Here is a 21,689-nt window from a genome sequence, read left to right on the forward strand (position 1 = left end):
GTAAGACAAGTGTTTCATATAAACATAATTATAAATAAAATACGAATTCCATTTGAAATATATAAATAAATCTCATAAAGGATGTATTCTGTAAGAAACTCCAAATTCTTGCAATAAAGTATCACGGTCACAGTCATATGCCACATCAAGAAACATATTCCTGCAGTTTCATGAACGAGAACACATACAGTACATGTAAAGAGGACACGGTTCAATTCAGAAGCCTGCATCTCTGATGGTGTGGGGTTGTATGAGTGCGTGTGGCATGGACAGCTTACACATCTGGAAAGGCACTGTGAAGAAGGACTTGCTGTTATGGGGATTAGCCAATCAGCGGCTTCGTTTCGGGGTCACAGAGAGAACACAGTTTTAGCGCTATTAGTTTTAGTTTCGTTTTGAGTTGGTTGTGAGATTGGCCGGTAAACGCATTGTAGAATTTACTGAGGTGAATAGATGTCTTCCATGTCGATATCTGTGCATGTGTGCGTTCAGAGACATGTGAGGACCCTGATCTAAATGTTTACGTATGTGTATTTCGGTGCCTTGGGTTGTTAAGAGTTTATTCGGAGATACTCTATTGAAATGCAGTATGTTAGCATAAAGTTCGCTAGCATTATGTTAATACCTATTAATATTATTTTTATATTAATATGGTGTTTATATGTGTTCTCACTTGACACTTTATAGTTATTATCTGAGGGTAATTATGGTTGAGAAGTAGAGACCTATGTTTTTTGGTTTGATAGTATTGATACCTAGCAGTATGAAGACAGTTCTTTAAGTCTATAAGAAGATAATGTGTTATCTGGTATTTTATTTTGGTTATTTGATATGTATAAGCAGCTAATGCTACTTAAAGGGAAATGTATAATAATTACAATTTATTAGCTTTGCTAATTGAATCATGTCAGCACTGATGTTTATTTGTATTCTGATATTTTCTTTCTTTTATTGTTTCTTGTAGAACCACACACACATACTGTACGTACATGAAGACAGATAATCCTCTGCTGAGTATCAATAAAACCATCAAAGAGATTTACAGCATCCAATTGCATTCTTATCGATGCACCACAGTGGTCACTTGTCCCCAACTAGCTACAGTTACAGTCCTAGCTATCAAGTCATCATTACAGGCACCATCAGTTCCATCCAGACGTTGTCTCTTTCAGGGAAGACCTTGCATTTTCCAACATGACAATGCCAGACCACATACTGCATCAATTACAACATCACGGCTGGGTGGAAGAAGGATCCAGGTACTGAAATGGCCAGCCTGCAGTCCAGATCTTTCACCCACAGAAAACATTTGGCGCATCTTAAAGAGGAAGATGCGACAAAGAAGACCTAAGACAGTTGAGCAACTAGAAACCTGTATTAGACAAGAATAGGACAACATTCCTATTCCTAAACTTGTGCAACTTGTTTCCTCAGTCTCCAGACGTTTGCAGACTGTTATAAAAAAAGAGGGGATGAAACACAGTGGTAAACATGGCCTTGTCCCAACTTTTTTGAGATGTGTTGACGCAGTGAAATTTAAAATCAACTTATTTTCCCCTAAACATTCTACTTTTTTTTTCAGTTTAAACATTTGATATGTCATCTATGTTGTATTCTGAATAAAATATTGAAATTTGAAACTTCCACATCATTGCATTCTGTTTTTATTCACAATTTGTACAGTATCCCAACTGTTTTGGAATCGGTTTGAATATGGAAGACTATGTCTGTTTGGAAAAATCAAAATAATCTTGTCCATGAAAAATAAAGAAAGTTCTATTTACTAATGAATAGAGATCTACTCACTTGATTTACATCTGCTTATGTGTATCTCACTGCTTTCTCGTCTTACTCTTCTGTTAAAAACCCAAATTAAGCCAACAACAAAGACTTGAAAATGAATGTGTATCTGAAAAAATAAAGCAGATTAGAGATAATTAATGAATGAATAAGATATATGATACAGAAGACGTGCAACACTTCCCTCTTCATCAACTGTGAGAAACAGGGTTTTCTGTTAGCCCACTAAACCCACTTTCAGACCACAGATAGGTATTATTAGCACAGCAACAGTTCAACACGACCCAAATCTATCTTCTTAAGCAAAATTACAAGTAAAAGCCAAACAGAAGATAAACATTAACGTATGACTGGGTGACCAAGAATTCAAAGATGACAACCATATTTCACATAGCAGGATGAAAATGATAAATAATTGACAGTTTTAACAGGGCCCACACATTTTATGGTAATAAGAAAACACAATTCAAAATAATCCCAAAGAAGTGAAAACTGGCCTGTTGTGGCCTGCTTTCTCTCTCTCTGTGGCTCTCTGCTATGGTTTGGTTAAAGTCACAGTGAAGTAAAATTTCCTGGCTGTGAGAATGAACACATCTTGTGATCCAGGAATATAAATGCAGCATTAATCTTCTTTGGAAGGAGAGAGGAGTGTGTGAAACTTGTGTATTTTGGGACATGGTTGCTGGGTGGAGTACAGGTGTGATATATTTCTTATGTGTCCCTGCTTTATAATATTTTCAGTCTGAAGAGCACATAAGGAAAAATAAGGTCATTTATTTCCAGCAGAGGGAGGTGGTCCATGTTGTGTAAAGGATGGGTGTGTTCTGATGAACCATTTACAGGAAAAAAAAAAAAACATTATGTAATCCCAAAAGGACGGTCTGGCAGATCTCTATTCATTGGAGTGAGAGAATTTTTTCTTCAGCGATTCCAATATAATTAAAATACATTTGAGAAGTGGTAGTCTATGGTTTAGACCAAAACTCTTTTTAATTATTTCGAATGATTATGTAATTACTAATAAATAACTTAATGTCTAATTGCTTTTTTCCCCGGTTTTCAGTGTATTTAGTTCACTTCAATCCTGCCTGATTTACATGCTGGTTATGATGGTGTGGTCATTCTGTTATAACTGAGGATATGGCTCCCCCTAGAGGTCTTTTACATCATTTTCAGGAAGTTTTTTTGCTCATTTTACATGTAACAAAACATATTTTGTCAGTTTACAAATACCCAGCTGGTACACATACAACATGATAACAGCCACCTGTATGAATGTGCTTTGGCTGTTGAATAAATACTTTAATTTGCCTCAGAATCTGTATTCTCTGCAAAGCTGCAATTTATAGTCTGCCTATTCTCTAGTGACTCTAAATGATTCCAGTCTCACTGACAGACCCCTCACCTACCAAATACAATGCTGTTTTTACACCCCTTCTGTTTTGCACCATATCCAGTAGGGGGTGTTTTTTAGAATACAGACGGTCTCTCCTGATGATGGTAGGACAGAGAAAGATGCAGCTGCTTTGGCAGAGGCCTTATCTTTGTTCATGGGTAATCTACACAATCTACACCAATAATTTTATTATTGGTGATGGTTGCAGGATGAAATCAGAAAATATGTCTGGGCTATTTCTCTCTGTTACAGTTTTTGATTGTATTGAATGAATGGACAAAATTTATACATTGAATACAATGTAAAGTGTCTGCCAAATACATAAAACAACATAATACAAAGAACACCATTTGCATGACTTCTATCCACATGTACACGTAACACAAAATAAATAAATAAAACTAAAAAAATTGATCAGAAAACTTTAGCGTTGAAATATAATCATCCTACAATAATATTATTGGGATATAACTGATATTTATATTTAACTGATAAGCATTTAACATAAACAGACTGCTTTACTGTATAATAATATTTTGAATAAATGTCTTTGGTTCTCTGAATAGCATGATGTGTGGTTTTTTTTTCCCCTGTGAGCTCCATTTTCCCACTGTATAAACCATATGCAAACATTTTTCTTTCAATAAACAAACAATTCTTTTCAATAAATTAGATTTTTCTTCATGTTATTTCATACAATATGTCAGGCTTTACAGGTTTACTAATATGAATTGTTTGCAGAAAAATTACCCGTAATAACCGTAGCATAACTATAGTAACCTTATAATATTTCTGTCAGGTTTTACAATTACAGGGTTAATCATATTCTCTTTATTCTCTTTAATCTCTTTATTCTTTATTCATATTCTCTCACAGTAACTATAGTATGTTTTAAAATAAACTATAGCAACCTTATATTCATTTAAGGCACTAAAATATATATACTGTCAGCTATCTCACATATTTTGGCAAAATAGGCCTACAGTCCATTTTTGTTGACAAAAAGCTTCTAGACTGGAAGTTCTGTGACGGTGAAGGCACCGCCTCCGTTCTGTTCTATTATCCCTCCCCTTCCATCCTTTGCTCACATTGCTCTTCCCTTCGGTGGGAAAATTCCTGCTGGAACATCCACGGTGGATTTGAACTCGGGAATTCTATTGGAAAAGCAGGGGTCTGCAACACACGCTGGAGGATTTTCTTTCTTATATTGTTCAGGTATGTGCATGTGCTAATGGATCACGGCATGATAACAGATGCATTGTTGTGAATTATCCGAGCAGCGTTGTCGAGTGACATTCAACACGACAGAAATGTGCACGCAGACGTCGTTTTGGACACGCCAAATAACTTCTCAAATATGCAGTTTACCCGTGAATTGCTACTCTGTTTACCTCGAAGCTGATGTGTTGTTACAAATAGTATCTTGTTGCGTTGAGTCACGTCGTTGAAATGTAGTTGCTAGGTCCTGTGTGAATAAGAACTGTTATGGAGGTTGAAAAGGAAAAGTTTATGGAGGTTTTAATATCGTTAGCCTTTCTATTACCGTTTTGTTTAAGACTTTATATTAGCATTGTTTATATGGTATTGAAGTAAACAAGTGAGCGAGAACAAAAGGTTGAAATTGACTCGGAGTTCACAAATGCACTCTTTGGAACAAAGTCCACTTCCTCTGAAACCCAGAGTCATTCATTCATGTTCTATGTAACATGTTACAGTCTTAAATGTAACCCAGTGAGTCAAAGCAGTTCAAATGTTGACTTTTGAGGAGTGGAGTTCGTTTAGTTCCTAAAGGCCTCAAATGCAGTTCTCTCCCTCTGTCCAGCTTACAGTACAGATCTTTGTGTCACTGGCTGGCTAATGACAGTAGCGAAACAGGGCTTTTAAGACCATGACATCTGTTTTTCGCAGTTGTAAAACAGGTAAAAAGAAAATAAATAAGGGTTCCTCTACAGTGAAACAGTGTTAATTGGAGGTCACACATGATCCGCAAAGCCACAGGCAGGCTCACTTTTTCCACACTCGAAATAGCAAATCCCTGACCACAGAGAAATACATTTTGGTGATATATCCCCTAATAGTTGTCAGAGAAGGGTTGTCCGACAAGTTTATAGTTGGCCATGAATATTGATTTGCATTTTAAAAACGCACACATGCACCCGAAAGGATGATTTGTAAATTACACGAAGAAAGACTTGGAGAAATAAGGCATTTATTGCACATTTGGGATCAGATTTTGACATTGATTGGTTTTGTCTCTTGTGTCTATCTTTGTTTTTTTTGGATTTTTTTTTTTTTAAGGAATGTTCTAGAATCCCACATCTGGAGCAATTTGGTCACCCACAGATGTAGTGAATTCATCTTCTTCCTCTGCATCACTGCATGAAAGGAGGAACAGTCAAGGCCACACTGAGCCTGACCCTGTAGCCGCCCTAACCACGACAATCCCAACTGCAATTGCAATGACCAGCAATGTTGTCAGGACCAGACTGAGCTGAATATAATTAGTCAGTTCCGAGGATGTTTGCTTGGTGCACAAAACGTCTGTGTCTTCAGAATTCCTTCAGAAAAGTTCAGCCAAAATTGAACATTCTGTTATTGTTAATGTCATTTCAAATCTGCAATACTTCATTCTGGGAAACACATTTTTTTTTTACATTTTGCAGAATCTTTATGCCGGTCTTTTCCATACATTAAAATCTCACAGTGGCCACAACTGTTAAGCTCCAAGAAACGACACCAAAAGCATCATAAAAGTAGTGACTCATATTTTCCCAAAATCCTATATTATAAGTCTTTTGAGCCCATATGATAGCTCTGTGTCAGGAACAGATGGAAATTTGTCATTATTCACTGACAGTGTTCCCCTCCAGTGAGTTGTTTATGAATCATCTATTGCGTCAGTCTTAACAACTCGTTGAATCTGAATCGTCACTTAAATTTTGATCTTTTGCACTGACAAACCTAATGTAAGGCTTTAGAATACTTTAGAAACACAAGTTGGTTGTGGACTGATTTATAGTTGTTTTTGTCATTCTTGGAGCTCAACAGGTGTGGTCCTTATACATTGCCATTTTATGAAAAAATATATAAATTAGCTGGATAGAAATAGAAATTGCATGATAAAAAATAGCATTAGATGATGGAACATGTAATCTAAAGGTCAAAGAGCAAGACTGTAAACACTATAAAATATCTAGGCAAGTTTGGAATAACATGAGCATAAGTAATGACAGAATTGTTAATTTAGATGAACTATTCAAGTATAAACAGCACAGAAAACATATATTTTTTTCAAGCTTGCACAGGAACTTGTGATCTTGGCTCAGCAGTGCTTTTGTAATGGAGACCTTTCTGTATTCAGGTGCATCGACTGCCTTCATCAGCCTGATTTAATTACAGGTCTTGTTTTGGTCTGGAGGTCAGACCTGCCAGACTCCCCCTCCCTTTCAACTGTCAACCTGGCAGTGGTGAAATACCTCCGTAAGCCACCGAGCCTCCCTCCTTCTCAAGGAATTCGCTTCACTGATCGTAGCGCACCAAGCATGGAGGCAGCTAGCCAGACAGATGGAAGGTGAAAAAGCATTATTATTGCCCCGTGTCTCTTTTCACTGAAAAGAGAACAACTCACGTGAGTGGTTGCTATGGTGACCACACATTTTCAGACGACTCGGACCCATCTGCTTGCAGCCTCCACGTAGACTGAGGAAACGGGGGAATGAGGGCGGTAGCGATTTTCATAAAAGGTTTTGTGTATGTGCTTCTGTATGCTATATGATTGTGAGAAACTGCTCTCATATGAAACCCACATCCTTGTTTCCGCTTCACGAGCAGTACTTTTGCACATAGGGTAGCTAAATCAAACCATTAATATGGTAATGTATGATTATTTTATGCAGGTTTTCTGTGTTTGATGCGCTTTTCTCAGAAACGCAGCTTCTCAAGCTTGCATGTTGAATTGACAGTATAGATGCACACCCATCACTGAACCTCACCTTTGAATTCTCCTTGCTCTCTTTTCTGGTTCCCTGTTTCCTCCTCCTGATTTCATGGGCTGTAATCGGTTGTGATAGTTTTGGAACGCTGGCTTTGGCTGAAGTGTTTCTGTTTCACACAGCTCAGGCCTGTGCAAACAGAACTAAATGGCTACAGGAGATCTACTCCTCCTAAATGATCGAAATACAAACTCTGTGTTAGCAGATCAGCAGGAAACCGAAAAGCGGTCGTCGAAGTATAGATCATTGACGTACAATCTGACAGCCTCACACTCCCACCGTGATAATTACGGCCAACTCTTGAGGTCTGTGCAACCGCAGAACTTCTATGCCGCCTCTTGACAATCCATAGCAACCGATACAGTTTCACATTCTCTGGCTGTTTTGTAAAATCATGTTGAGGGTCAGGATTTATCAGTGGAAGCCCCTAATTGGAAGTGGCAGCTGAGCTCATGGTTAGCATTTCTGTGATGTGATATGTGTTGGTGTGATTGGTGCAAGTGTGCTGTTGGAGCCTCAAACGTTTGTGAAAGTCAAGGTTTTTTTTTTGCTCTACAGCTGCACTTTTCTGCGTATTTGATTAAAAGGGATCGTACAACCAGTTAGTACAACTTCATTCATCTTCGGAACACAAATTAAGATATTTTTAATGAAATCTGCTTTCTGACCCTCCATAGACAGCAAGGGAACTATGCATGTACTCTTGTGAAATACATCATGGTACTTTCGTGAATGGCGGTGGACTGACCTGGAAGAGAAGAAATCATTGAATAAAGTTATTTTTGTTTTCTTTGCGCACAAAAAGTTTCTGTTCCTTAACCGTGGTAGTTCCCTTGCTGTCTATGGAGGGTCAGAAAGCTCTTGGATTTCATAAAAAAATATGTTAATTTGTGTTCTGAAGATGAACAAAGGTCTGAAACATGTGGAACGACATGAGGTTGAGTAATTAATGACAGAATTTCCATTTATGGGTGAACTATATCCCTTTAAATTGGAACACATTCTACCCGCAGCGAGACAACAATGCGTGATTAGCACTTTTGAAAGTTTATTGGTTGAAAAACATCTGCTAAGTCAGTTTTAAATTGTACCATGGTGTGCTTGCCTTTTGTCTAAAGGCCTAATAAAGTAAATGATTCCTAGTGTTTATTTCTTTTTCAAAAAGTTTTTAAAATACTTTATTGCACAATTTTAATTTTTATATATTCATGGACAGAGAAGCGGTTTTGTTCAAATATATATTTTTTAAGAATTTGTATTTTTTTTTAAAGAGAGATTATTTCAAACAACTTCAGTATTGTTTTTGTAAGAATTTTTTATTTTTATTTTTTTACATTGAGAGACCAGCAGTTGCACACCATATTTGTGTATGGGATTTTCGAGCATTGGATTTATTCATTGTCTGCAGTTTCATTCCGTTAAAATAAAAATTTCCTCAAAATCATCTATAAATGATTGGTCTCCTACATTTGCAGCATTGTATATTTCAAGATATTAAATCTGTTCCACAAGTGTTTGATGATATTTTTCTTAACAATAATACCAGAAAATGTGGATGTTTTAAAGGAAAGAGCCTTAGAATTCCTAAATCAGAATGGCTTTTTGTTGGGAAGTGACTGGCTTTAGTATTCGATATCCATGGAATGGGAGGATAAGTTCTGTCAGCTCTGAATTTGATGCATGGGATTTGGATTAGGACCTGCGATAAGAAACCCTGCATTCTCACATATTGTCGCCAGATACCTGAACTCTCTGTTTTTCTTTCTCTTTTTCCACCGTAATTTATGTGTGTGGGATTGGAGAATAAATGTTCTATTAAGAATTGCCTCATTCATGCGTGAAGAGTGTTGTGTCCTGTTATGAACCGGCACTTGTGTTAATAATTGCACCAATATTCTTCCCTCATTACAGTCTTATGCCCCATATCACTGGTGACGTTTTGACATATTGCAATAGTCACAGATTTTACATTGGTCTGCAAACTCTTCATATAAGCACTGAGCAAGCCTACTGTGTTTGCACACAGCTAATGTTTTGTCAGCCTTTCCTTTTTTCAAAAGTTTCTGTTCTCTTGTCATTTCTCCAGCTGTGTCTCTGCACTGTATATTATGGTGGTGACCTCAGTGCTATAGTTAAGCCTGGTCAAGACCACACTAGCTGTTCAGAAAGACATGTGGTAAAAGCAGTTGTTTGCGAGAGTGGAAACTTCATCGTTTTGTTTGACATGCAGCTCCTTGCACGTTATTTTATTACAAGCTCTCGATAAGACTGAAAATCCATGTTAATGGGGCAAAAAACCTCTAAAAGCTGATTGTGTATTTCTGATTGCTGTTGTTTACCTGGACCCCTGTGTGCTGTATTGCAGGCATTCTCGATAAAGATCTTTGGCATTTTGAAGTTGGAGCTGCAGGAAGGAAGTCTGATAGAATGGGGGTTACAGTCAAAAGGATGTTGTCTCAAGGAACCATGATGACCCCCCCTTACTCTCCTTACTGTAGAAACAACTGTTCATGCCGGCTTCAGAGTGCTTATAAGTTACCTTTTGGCCCTACAGCAGGGGCCAGTCCAGCTGGGATTAAATGCGCTACATCATTGGATATTCTGTGCCTTCCTGTGGCCAATTATCTTGCACCCCGGGCCCATAAGCAATCTGCCAGATGCACCATAGCAGTGGTCTGTGGCTTTGAGAGGGAAGGGCTGCGGTATACAGTCTATGAATGGTTATTAGAGAGGGCCCTCTCTGAGTCCACCCAAGCCTACGTAGAGATTTGCTGCTTGACCTGCATTTAGACTGCAACCAGAATTGGGTCCCTCAAAGCCTGTAACATTCAAGCATTTGGATGTGTCTCGATGAAACACTGAGAATCCAAAACATTCAGACCACTTCAAGTAACTTTAATAGGATAATTTACCCCAAAATTCTTTGACCCGAGAACCCAAAAGATGCTATTTTGAAGAACTTTTTGACCATTTTGAAAATGTCAATGGGGTCCAAAATAACAACTTTCATTGCATTTTTCAAAACGGTCAAAAAAACTGTTGAAAGGTTCTTCAAAATGTCTTTTGTGTTCCACAAAGTTCAAGTGCAAACCTGAACCATACATTTTACACACATTCTTTAATGTTTTTGCCAGATTTTGAGTATGATTATCATACTTTAAGAGGGTTTTGAAGGCTTCGGCCTTGACTGGATGATATCTGGCATGGGACTGGCAGATATTGCGCACGCTCATAAATGTTACAACACTTTTGTATTGTTCCATTGCACTGTTGAGCGCAGATGAGAAAACCAAGACAAGGCTTTATTTTGTGCTGGCGTCAGCCCTAAGTTTAATAGTTGTGTTAGAGGGGCTGTTTCTTTAGATACAATCATATTGAAGCCCCAGAGGTGTCTTCGGATTTCTTTTCACTTGCTTTGTGGTCGACTGGGTTAAAGCCAGCTGTCCGTTGAGATCACCATTGCATTTGCTTGGCAGGAAGGCGTTTCGATTGTGATTCCCACTGAACTGGACCTCACAGACGATGATTTATGTTAACTATCATGTGAGATTCAAAAAGACAAAGTTGCTCTGTCTCTCCGTTGTTGAGTGGAATGAGGCTTTTTCACAAGCTTGGCAATTTCGTGATAAAACCTTTCCTCTTGGGAGCGCACATCACACTCTCTGGTCTTGTAGTTTCTCCTCTGTTAGGCTATTAGCTGACATATTTACAGTGCCTTTATGGCTAGTCACTGATGCAATGCAGTCAGTGTTGATTAGTCATGTCAGCACATGAGACTATAGAGTTTAGGTTGACTGGAAAAGTTACATATTCGTGCCTGAGAGTTTATTGCACATATTATGTTTAATTAACAAAGTGTCTGTCCTATATTCTAAAGAATTTTCTAGAATAAGACCCAAGATGGATTCTCTGGGTCAGTTCACCCAAAAATGGAAAGTCTGTCATCATTTACTTGGCCTCATTCCAAAATCATAATACTTTGGTTCTTCTTCTAAACAAACATTAAGATATTTTTTATAAAATCTGAAGGACGTGTTTCTCATTTTTTTAATTTGATTCAATGCTTTGAAAAGAGATCACAAAATAAATCCATGAATAAAGTGGTTTAATTGAAACATGATCGTTTTATAACATGAACAGATTTAATAAAAAAAATTACATGAGCTGAACTGTACTTGGTTTATGTCTAGAACAAACCTCACCTGGTTCCCATTAACCATATTTGATGTGATTTGATCAATATATCCATATTTACATTGATCAGTATTATTTATGTGTTATAAAAGGCTCAATTGAATCTGGTCATTTAAAGTAATCATGTCTCTTCTGAAGTTATGGATTTATTTTATGGTCTCTTTTAAGAGCTCTTTTGAATTATGAGAGTTCTGGGTGAATAGATTTTAAATGGAGGGACAGAAATCTCTCTGGTTTTATTAAAAACATTTTCATTTGTTTCAAAGATGAACAAAAGTCTTTAGGCTTTAAAACAGCTGAATTTTTGTTTTTGGGTGAACTATTCCTTTAAGTAAGGAAAAAGCATTGTCAGTCGGAGAGCTGTCCCCTCGGTGAGGGGTTTTTCCCTGGATGTGTTGTCAGAGGATGATGGACTTTGCTTATGTGCTCAAGTTTTGTGTCTGTTTTGACTGGTTTGTCCCCATAAAGTTTACATTTCAAATTGTGATGTGACCTCCAACCTGCTGCTTCGTCTGAACAATTAATCTGATTGGTCGGTTAAACAGTCTGCCTTATGTTTTATAATTTTCCACTTTCCACAATTTAAACACCAAAGTGGCTAGAAACAATGTGCTCCTTCTGTCTAAAATTAACATGCGTTATGGCTGTGTTTATAGCGCTCTGTCCTTTAATCAAAGGAAAGTATGTGAGAGAAATGGGGGTGTTTGTTTTCTTTCAGGCGGATGGGTTCTCCTGATGGCTTTTGTGTTCTCTGGCTGAACCACAGTCTCTTTTTTTTTTTTCTCTCCATTCATATCCAGAGCTCACTTCAAATGCTGAATGATTATTAAGAATGTGCAAGTTAATATACCTCTATATTATCCTGTATTATATTTAAATGACCTTAAATAACAAAATTGTCTCAATATGTCTGCATTTGAAATACATTTCAGTATAGCCTTACAATATTTATAGTTCATGTAGTATTTTGAAGGTATTATTTAGATCTTTTTACCTACCACAGGCATCAAGTGGAGGTCTTTTTGTGTTGTGCGTGTGTGTGGGTGTGCGCTGTTGTGGTGTATCATGTTCCTCATCTGATCCTCATTAGTGGCAGGGAACATAAGGAGTCTGTCTGTGGGACCGTAGACGGTCTCATCCTCTCTGCTTTTGTCTTAGCCTTAGTTCCAACAAAGAATGACTGGGACCCAAGCAGATGGCCTTTATAATCCTCTGCATTGCTTTGAGTGTCAATTGTTAGTCACTTTGTTTTCATGAGTGTGAAAAAGTAAGAGAGGTCAAAAAGCCTCTTTTGTGTCCACTCTTTTGAACCCAGACTGTTAGACTCAACCTGAGGGGTCATGAGCGTTGGCAGATCTGCCTCTAACCAGGATGTTGTAGGATGAAACATCTGTTATGTGTTGGTTCAAAAATTGGTACATAATAATCTCTATTTGTATTCACCTTGAAATCATACCCTCGAAGCACAAATACATTCTTCTGAGTCTGTACATAAACTGATTCCTAAAACAGTTATTTGTTCCTAAATATTGTTTTGCTGTAAACTTTATTATGAGCTTAAAGCGTTAGTTCACTTAAAAATGAAAATTCTGTTGTCATTTACTCACTCTCATGTGGTTCCAACCTGTTTGACTTTTGTTTGTGTAACACAAAAGGCGAATAATGTTTGCAACCAATCTTATTGTTGACCTTTTAATTTCCATAAGATATCTTAATTTACATTCCACTGAAAAAAAAGTAATACAGGTTTTGAACAACATGAGGATGAGTAAATGATAACTTTTTTAGTTGAACTGTCCCTTTAAGAAGCACCTTGTCTGCTTTGATTTTAGAGAGATGCAGAGATCTCAGCACTTTTGCTGCTAGAGTAAGCAGCTCAATGATATCACCTCTCTCTCAGGCCCTCATTCTGAGGCAGATCTATGCTTGTGAATAAGTAATGGCCATCGGACACTAGTGGAGATCGCCAGACAGCCACCAGCTTTGCAACTTGACTTCATCCTGAATTCTGGCATCCATTACTCACCTTCAGGTGTTCCCAAACCTGCATGGAATACAGAAGATTCGTTTGTAAAGAATATCTTTGCTATTTGATGTGTTGTCGTAAATAATTGGCTTATGCATAGCCAATCTGAAGGCCATTTCCAAGCAGTCAGATGTATAGTCACTCAGATCTGAAGTACAGAGTGACTGATGGCTCAAAATCAATAGCTAGCCTACTGTGTCGAATGTAAATCACTCGTCAGTCCAGTTAAATGTCAGCTGAGTCTAATTATGGTGTTCTCTGTGTCCATCACATCAGCTTCAGCACTTGCACTGCAGGAATGTAACAAGTTTAGCCCAAGGACAGGATCAGAATCTCATGTGTTAATTAGTCTATGCTCAGTGTCCTCATCAGTCTCTATTTAGAACTGTGGCAAAGCAGCAGGGGCACATTATAAACCTTATCAGCCTGGCTCATGAATATTAAGTAAAAATTCTGGGTGCTAGCCAAATTAGGATTACTGCTTACCGACTGTTCATTTGTTCATTGCCAATAGAACAGTTTTGCAAAAGCTTGTGATTGATCTCAAAGCTGTCTTTAATTAGGCATGCTAATTTATGTTCATTGCTACTGAGCAGGACAAACAAAGTTCTAAAAATATAGTAATTATTGTTAGGGTTGGGTTAAAAATATAGATAGATTTTTCTCTTTTTAATTGAGTCACAATTTGATGGACTGATATTGATTCATGAATAGAGATGCACCGTTCTACTGGCAAGGGACTGGAATTAGCCGATTTTCCACATAATGGCCGGAGTGAGTGTGTGAGAGAGACTCATGCAGAAATCAAAACAAATAAGCAAAACCGCACACACAGAACATTATAGATGCATACTGCTGTAAAAAAAAAAAAAAGTTTAATACATACTTTAGATAAGCAATCTTACATGACCAAGATGTTTCCCCGAATATCAACAATTGCAATGTGATAATTGATTTAATAGCCTACAATAGTAGTTTATTAAACAAGAAGTAAAAATTTTGTGACTTACATTTTAGACACCATAATGACTTGATTTCATTGGAATGGTAGCAACTCTACAGTTGCATATTATTCTAACTGAATTAATTGAGTTTGAAACAATGTAAGAATTTGATGTGAAAGATGACACATTTATTTGACACAAGGTTAGAGGAAAAAAATTACCATTTGTAAACATTGAGGGAAATGACATCTCTTTTGCTATATATAGCATCTAATTTTCTAGGGCTGTTCAATTAATTGGATGTGATTATCATGCGCATCTCATCAGTAAATCTGAAAATCACCTGCATTGTGATTCGCCGAATACCTCAAATGTGTTGCCCCTTAACATACTGTGGTGCCGTTTCCTGGCACAACCAAAAAAAACAGTAAAACCCATTACAAACTAATCATTTGTTGCATAATTAACATAATTAATGACTATAATGACTTATACTCATAGACAGTAAAAGAAATGGACACAGCGACCCCATTGGAACTCAATTGAGACAAGTGAAGCCCATTTTTAGTGAGCAAGAGTAAGTATTCTGATTATTTTGTATAGTATTTTAAAATGTAACGCCAGTACTCCATATTAAGTTAATTGCCTGTGAGCTTCTCCTCCTGTCTGTACGGTAATTTCTCTACTGTGCGACAGAGAATTGAGCGGTTATGACGCAATCGTCAGCCTATTTTTACAAAAAATGTTTCTACGGGGCCAAAATGTAACATAGAAGGTAATGGAGCCCTTTATACATTGTCGTGTATGTTTAGAAATAAATAATGGACAAACAGAGTCTTTAAACGCCTCAGATGTAAAGTTATTCGCTGTCAAAGTGACGCCAAAATGAAAGGGAGGTCAATGGGATGCTAACGCAAGTGAAGTTCTGCTACAAGATGGCGGCACGCAGCCGACTTCAACTTCCGGTCGACTTCCTTGCCGCCTGCTTATACTATGTTTTTACGCATTGTGTTCTGTATCACGCTGCGTAAACATAAAACCATGTTGGCATTTGTGATCGGAGAAACTACAACAAACAACATGCGCTACACTACACTGCTCAAAACTTGCGTTTGTATTATCAGTGGCAAATCCTCCAAATACAAAAAAACACTCCAAATAGAAAGGATAAAATGTAAATCGCATCATATGATCCATTCAATAACATGTTTTTACTCATTAGTCGAGTGTTTGAAATAAATCCTTCTGTGAGATTATGTGGCTTTTTAAACCGAATAAGGCATGCAACATATTTATTAACCGTTGATAAAGGCTATGTCGATTAGCATTGCATTATAGATAACCTTTATTATAATGAAAATTATAATAATAAGAACTCTGATAAACCATATAGTGCCATAGTTACGTTCAATCAATGAAAGCATTTAAATCTTATGTTTATTCAGCAACCACTATAGGGATTTCCTGGGTTTCTTCTGCAAGGTGTATTTGTAGTTTCAGCACGAGAGCCTTTGGATGGAGATTCACTACTGATCAAGAACTGTGCATCACTGAAAGATATGCATGAAAATAGTAGCTTTTGTCTACTCACAATTTCTATTTATTGTGCAGCCCAATCTCAGACTCCGATTCAGGAAATCTGCACAAAATCTTTCTAATGTACCCTTGATTTACATTTGAATTCCCTCAATATTCATGACGTGTGTGTGTGTGTGTGTGTGTGTGTGTGTGCTGCGACGGTCTTCTGCTCACCAGACACATTCCTTTGACTATGTTTTGACTTTTTTTTAATTGGGCCCTTTCAGCTTTCAGACTTTTCACTGCAGTTTTTGCCTCTCAGGCTTCATAGTGTTTGATAACCCAAACCAGTCTCACACTTTTATTTGTTCAGTCACGGTGATGAAAAATGTGTTTGTAGTCTGAGGGATCCAACTCGTTACTTTGATTGTGTTTGATGGTTTCATTAAGGTAGCTGATTTTCTGTCTGGAATGAGGAATTTCATCTGACTCATTTCGAGTAGTTTGATCTACTGTTATTGGACTTGAGAAGAGATTCTCAAACTCTATAATGCTTTGCCTGAAGCTGCTTTGCAGAGGATGAGCCCGGGGCGTTTTTGGAACGGCATATTTGGCTTCACTTTTAGCTCAGTTTTAGAAAACCGTAGAGAACACGAGGATCAGCTTTGCTCTTACACCCACTGATTGGTGTGGTCCTGTAGGAGCTGAATGTTTTCCTTGGTGTGTTGTAGCTACTTTAGTATGTATGTGTGGGTTTGAGGACTGTGTATATATTTGCATTTGTCATTGAGTCATTGTTGAAGAATGCACCGTGTGTCCTAGACTGATACCTGAAACCTGGAGTCCGAAGAAACCCAATGATTTTCTGTTGCCACTGAGGAGCCAATATATAATGGGATTAATAAATCTGGACAGGGTTGATGAGCGAGAACTAATGGTCCCATAATGATGCCTTTTATGAGATGACTTTGGAAAGCAATATCACAGTTGAACTGGGAACTTGTCCCAACCGTAGCACACACCAGGCCTGCACAGTTGAAGAGGAAGTGGTTTCCTTTTGGCCTTTTGATATGGCCTCGTTGGTCACAGGCACTTTAGTCAAGCAGAGCCATAGTAAAAAGATTTTTCTTTTTTTTTTCTTTTTGGGTGGAGCCGTATGGAGTTGTTTTACACTTACTCTGCAGTTTTCTTTCACGTTTATTAGTAAAAGACAAGCACAGAAGAATAACTGATCTTTGTTGTGACAACTTGATTATTTCTAGGAGTTGAAGGCTGAAAAGACCAGTCTGCTAAATTTCCAGGCTGGTTAATGTAGTTTATAGTTTATCATATTGTAAATCAAATTTTATATATATATATTTTGGGTTTGCTCTGCTTTGTGTTGTTGTTGTGTTTTTTGTTTTGTTCTTTGCTTTGTTTTGCTTTTTTTATTATTATTACTTTTTAGAACCATTCTTGTTGTTGTTATTATTATTATTCATTTAGTTTTGCTGAATCAGTAAGAAAATATTGTTTTTAATTAATTATATGTAGACAAGGTTCTTTCCAGATTTTATTGCTGATTGAGAATACATTGTTAAAATGTAATCCATTTCAGAGATTCTGTTTTTGATCATGTTGTTCTGTTCTGTTGTAGTAATCCTGATTTCTTGTGAATTTGTACATGTCCTGCTATGGCAGTGTTGTACAGTACATTGAACTCTGAAATGGTCATATTGGCTTACATGTCTATTCTCTTTTAAGTGCAAAACTACACTGGGATTTATCACTTAAATGTGCTTATGTTACTGATCCTGCTCTGTAGTGTCTCTGTAGTGGTTTGGACTCATTCATAGACTTGTTTGTATGTTTGCATTGTGACCAAACTCTGTAAACACTGCAGAACATCACGGGTGTTTTATTTGATTCTTCAAGAAGAGTTTGGGTCTACTTTTTGTAATTCATGGGTTGAATGCAAAGCTTTGTTTACAGCATGTTTTTTGTCTTGAAAATGCATGCTAAAGAATGATGGAGTTATTCTGTTTGATGTTTATAGATGTTTTATTTTCAAAGCTGAATTTTCAAATTGAATCATAGGTCATATGTAGATGAGAGAGAGGAATCCAGAGCATGTGCTATGAAATTAAACTAAGAAACTTTTTCAACCCACCTGCGTTCTTCAGCAACTTACTTGCATGTTTATGTAAACCCAACTTAATCATGGAGGATGCAGCAACAATAATTGGTGTGGAAATGATTTGGATCTTTGCTTGTAGAGCTCTAGTCTACATTCTCTCTCTTGCTGGAAAACGCAGCAGTCTTCAAATGGGAGCAATTCACATCCAGACCCCTTGATAGCTGTTCAGATCTCTGCCTTGTTTCACAAGGACATGAATTATGGAGTAATTTGGGTCTCTGCCAGCCACATCCATGCACACTGTGACATTCAAAAGTCTTTTTGTTCATAGCAAACTAATGAACTGGCAGCTAGTTTATAGGAATTTGTTCTCACAAACTGTCGACCCCTGATGTTTATTAATGACACGCAAAATGGACTAGCTATATTTTAGAGGTACTCTCATTCTAGGAAAGGGCATTTAATAGCTGGAGGGTCTACTGGCTTTTAGCTTTCACCTGGATTCCAAGTAAGACATGTTTGGATGAGTGGATTGACAGAAAAGTCAAAGAAGAGACTAGGGCTGAAACGATAAGTCGACATGATCAGCAAAAAACAAAAAATTGTTGTCTAGCAGTCGTTTTATCTCATATGACCCAATGTAAGAGCCTGTAATAATGTGGTTTGACCCAAAACTGTATTTCAGCCCTCCCGGATGCAATTCAAGAGAAGAAGACAGTGCTTCAGAGCGGAACCTGCGGCTGCTGTGTGCCGTTTGAAAGTGATTGGACATACAGCCAAGTATGGTGAGCCATACTTGGAATTTGTGCTCTGCATTTAACTCCGCCAAAGTTCCCTCTCTCACACACACACACACACACAGTGAACGTACACCTGGAGCAGTGGGCAGCTATTTATGCTGCAGTGCCCAGGGAGCATTGGGGGTTCTGTACCTTGCTTAAGGGCTCATCAGTCGTGGTATTGAGGGTGGAGAGAGTGCTGTACATTCACTCCCCCCACCTATAATTCCTGCCGCCCCGAGACTCAAAATCGCAACCTTTGGATTGAACTTGTGCTGTGCACTTTCGTCTCAATAACGAAATAAACACAACAAAAACTGACCGCGGTGTGAAAGCAGCAGTCTAAAATGCATCTGATTACAGCAATGTGGATGTTTGCAAAAGTTCTGCAGTTCGGTAACGTTACTCCAGTGAAGTCATGTCCAGTTATTTATATAATGTTAGTACTTCATGCAATATATAATCTTAAATCAAGCAGCTTTACATTATTAAACAGAGTCAGTGTTGCCTTCAGTTAGAATTACAAACTGATTTTCTGTTATAAAGCAGCTCTCCAGTGTGAAGCTAGCTAATGATAAAATATTTTTATTAGTGGGAAAAATTATTATATAATTAAAGGGATAATTTGGTTTGTAGAGATCAAAACTTGATCTAGCTCAGGACTGTTTTGATTATCATAACCCTGTCAGGTACCTTTAGAGAGATTTTGTTGTGAAGGTTGTGCTTGAATAAAGTAGTTTATCCGAAAATAAAGCATCTCATCCCTTACCTTTATTTTGTTTCGTATCCATATGACTTACAAAAGAAGATGTTAGGCAGATTGATGTCATTCAGTGACTTTTTTTATATGGCGTATGAAAGAAATGGAATATGACGTAGATATTCGAATATAGTAGAATACATTGCATGATATTTGATATCCGTTCTAATTTGATTTTTCTCAAAAGTGACATCCCTAGTATATAGTCTTGCTGACAGTATCGCAATTTATCACAACATATCATATCGGAACCCCTGTACTGTGATACGTATCGTATCATATCACCAGATTCTTGGCAAGACACAGCCCTACTGCCAAATAACATTTATTTGTGTAAATTAATTGCATAATAATTGTAATTAATTGCATAATATGATTTTCAAAAGCTAAGGTAATTACCTTTTATTTATTTGTTACAATATATAACTCAATTTAACTAATTGCAAAAGCTGAATAATTAGTCAAAGTCTACTGATTAATCAGTGGGAATAATACCATTTAATATCATAGACATTTGTAGCTAAGCTCCTTTCACATTGCATAGAGTATTATTCGAATCTTATGTTTTTCGATGTGGCACAGTGTTATTTGTTTGAACAGCAAATATTTTTTCAGGTATGTTGAAAAAAACATTAAGATGTCTTTATCAAGTTTATTGAGGACTAACAACTAAAGCTATCAAATATACACACACCAGATAGTGTGAATATTGTTTTGGCATATCAAATGGATAATTAGACTATATGATTAACACACTGGCCTACAGCCAGTTGAAATGAAGCCAAGAATTTAAAGTGAAAATGTGACCTCTAAATGACTTCGCAGTGAGATCTGAAAACCAATGCCTCATCAGTTCACTAAACCATGAAAGTGCTTTTATGGGAGTAATGTGGGAAGTGACATGGATAATATGAAGAGATGAGGTCACACAGAGATGATTTGGCAGTGATATTATTAAGACCAGAAGATTTATAGTGGGAAATTTGAGATGGATTGAAGAGCATGTTGATCTCTGAACCGGCCTTCTGAAAGTTAGACTGCACTGCATGTCTTTCCTATGCTTCTGAAGAAAACTGTTTTGTGGTTTTTAATTCTCATTTGAGCAAACAACAAAGAACTCATTCGTTGAATCAGCCAGTGATTGAGGTTTTGTAGTGCTGATGAGTTTAAAACACTCTTGAACTCTGTCATGGATGAGGCTGATGTGTTCTTTGAGTACAGATATGAATAACTGGTGATAAAAATGATAAATTGTGGTTTTGTCACCCTTAGTGACAAAAAAAATGCTTTCTGACAGGAAACGCATGGTTAGTGTGACATGCTTTTTTACTAAGATTTACAGAAATGGTTATTTTTTTCAAAATAAGATGGTGCTTTTGTTAATCAAAATCATGAATTAAACCAAGTATATGGAAATGTAATTTAGATTTTGGCAAGGCTTGAAAAATGTTGCATTACTACAACAACACAAGGAACAGGAAATATTGCAGAAACCGTTTTGTTTTCATGAAACTTTTAGATCATAATTGTAGAAACTTTGCAGAACATAATAATCAGTCACATCATAAGACATTTCAGGGTTTAGTCTATAATTTAACAAACTCTACTGTGTTTTTATATAGAATAACTTGCCAACTGTATGATTTTCATGTCTTGTTTGCTAAGGTTTTAACTTTTCGTGCTCCGTCAATGTCAAACCTCCCAAACATGTTGCTTCTTGCTCTAAAACCACACTGCATAGCATCCAACTGAACTTTCTGCCCAAGATCAGCAGTTTTGCAGTGAACAGTGATCAATAGTTAAAGAGCATTTTAATTAAGTTATAGATCCATTCGGTTGTAGAATTGCTTTAATTTAGAAGTTCTCCTTCTACTTTTGTATTCTCTCTAATTGTATTAGTGCTTCTAAACTGAGCATTTCTAGAATGCAGCATGCTTTCTTACATCTTTATTTCTGGTCTTGGCCTTGTTATTTCAGACTGCTGTCTCTAGCTCCACTTTCAGCTTTTTGTCTGTAGCTATTTCATGCATCATATGGTTGCAGAAATGTAACACTGCCTTCCTTGCTGTGAAGAAAGACTGATCTGCTCATGATAATGGAAAACTGCCTCAGAGGAGCAGACCGAAGTCACATGGTCAAGCTGAAGGAAGTTTTTCGTCACGGG

General features: G+C 37.2%; 1 protein-coding gene and 1 long non-coding RNA gene across 3 annotated transcripts in view; both read left to right on the forward strand.

Moving 5' to 3' along the window:
- The first annotated feature begins 236 nt into the window (after positions 1 to 236).
- Positions 237 to 1,646, forward strand: LOC127962457 (uncharacterized). Its single transcript, XR_008154590.1, has 2 exons — positions 237 to 498; positions 965 to 1,646. It is a non-coding gene; the product is annotated as an uncharacterized LOC127962457 (long non-coding RNA).
- Positions 1,647 to 4,243: 2,597 nt separating this feature from the next.
- The window catches only part of LOC127961818 (coiled-coil domain-containing protein 102A), an 85,458-nt gene continuing 68,012 nt past the window's right edge, over positions 4,244 to 21,689 (forward strand). The window contains exons 1-2 of one of the 2 annotated variants that reach the window (XM_052561091.1): positions 4,282 to 4,411; positions 18,672 to 18,771. The gene's annotated coding sequence lies outside the window, so the exon portion shown is untranslated. Of the gene's footprint in view, positions 4,412 to 18,671; positions 18,772 to 21,689 lie in introns of both variants that reach the window. The other variant, XM_052561090.1, reaches the window with a different exon arrangement.

The sequence above is a fragment of the Carassius gibelio genome, chromosome B7 (assembly GCF_023724105.1).
Source record: "Carassius gibelio isolate Cgi1373 ecotype wild population from Czech Republic chromosome B7, carGib1.2-hapl.c, whole genome shotgun sequence".
Classification (NCBI taxonomy): Eukaryota; Metazoa; Chordata; class Actinopteri; order Cypriniformes; family Cyprinidae; genus Carassius; species Carassius gibelio.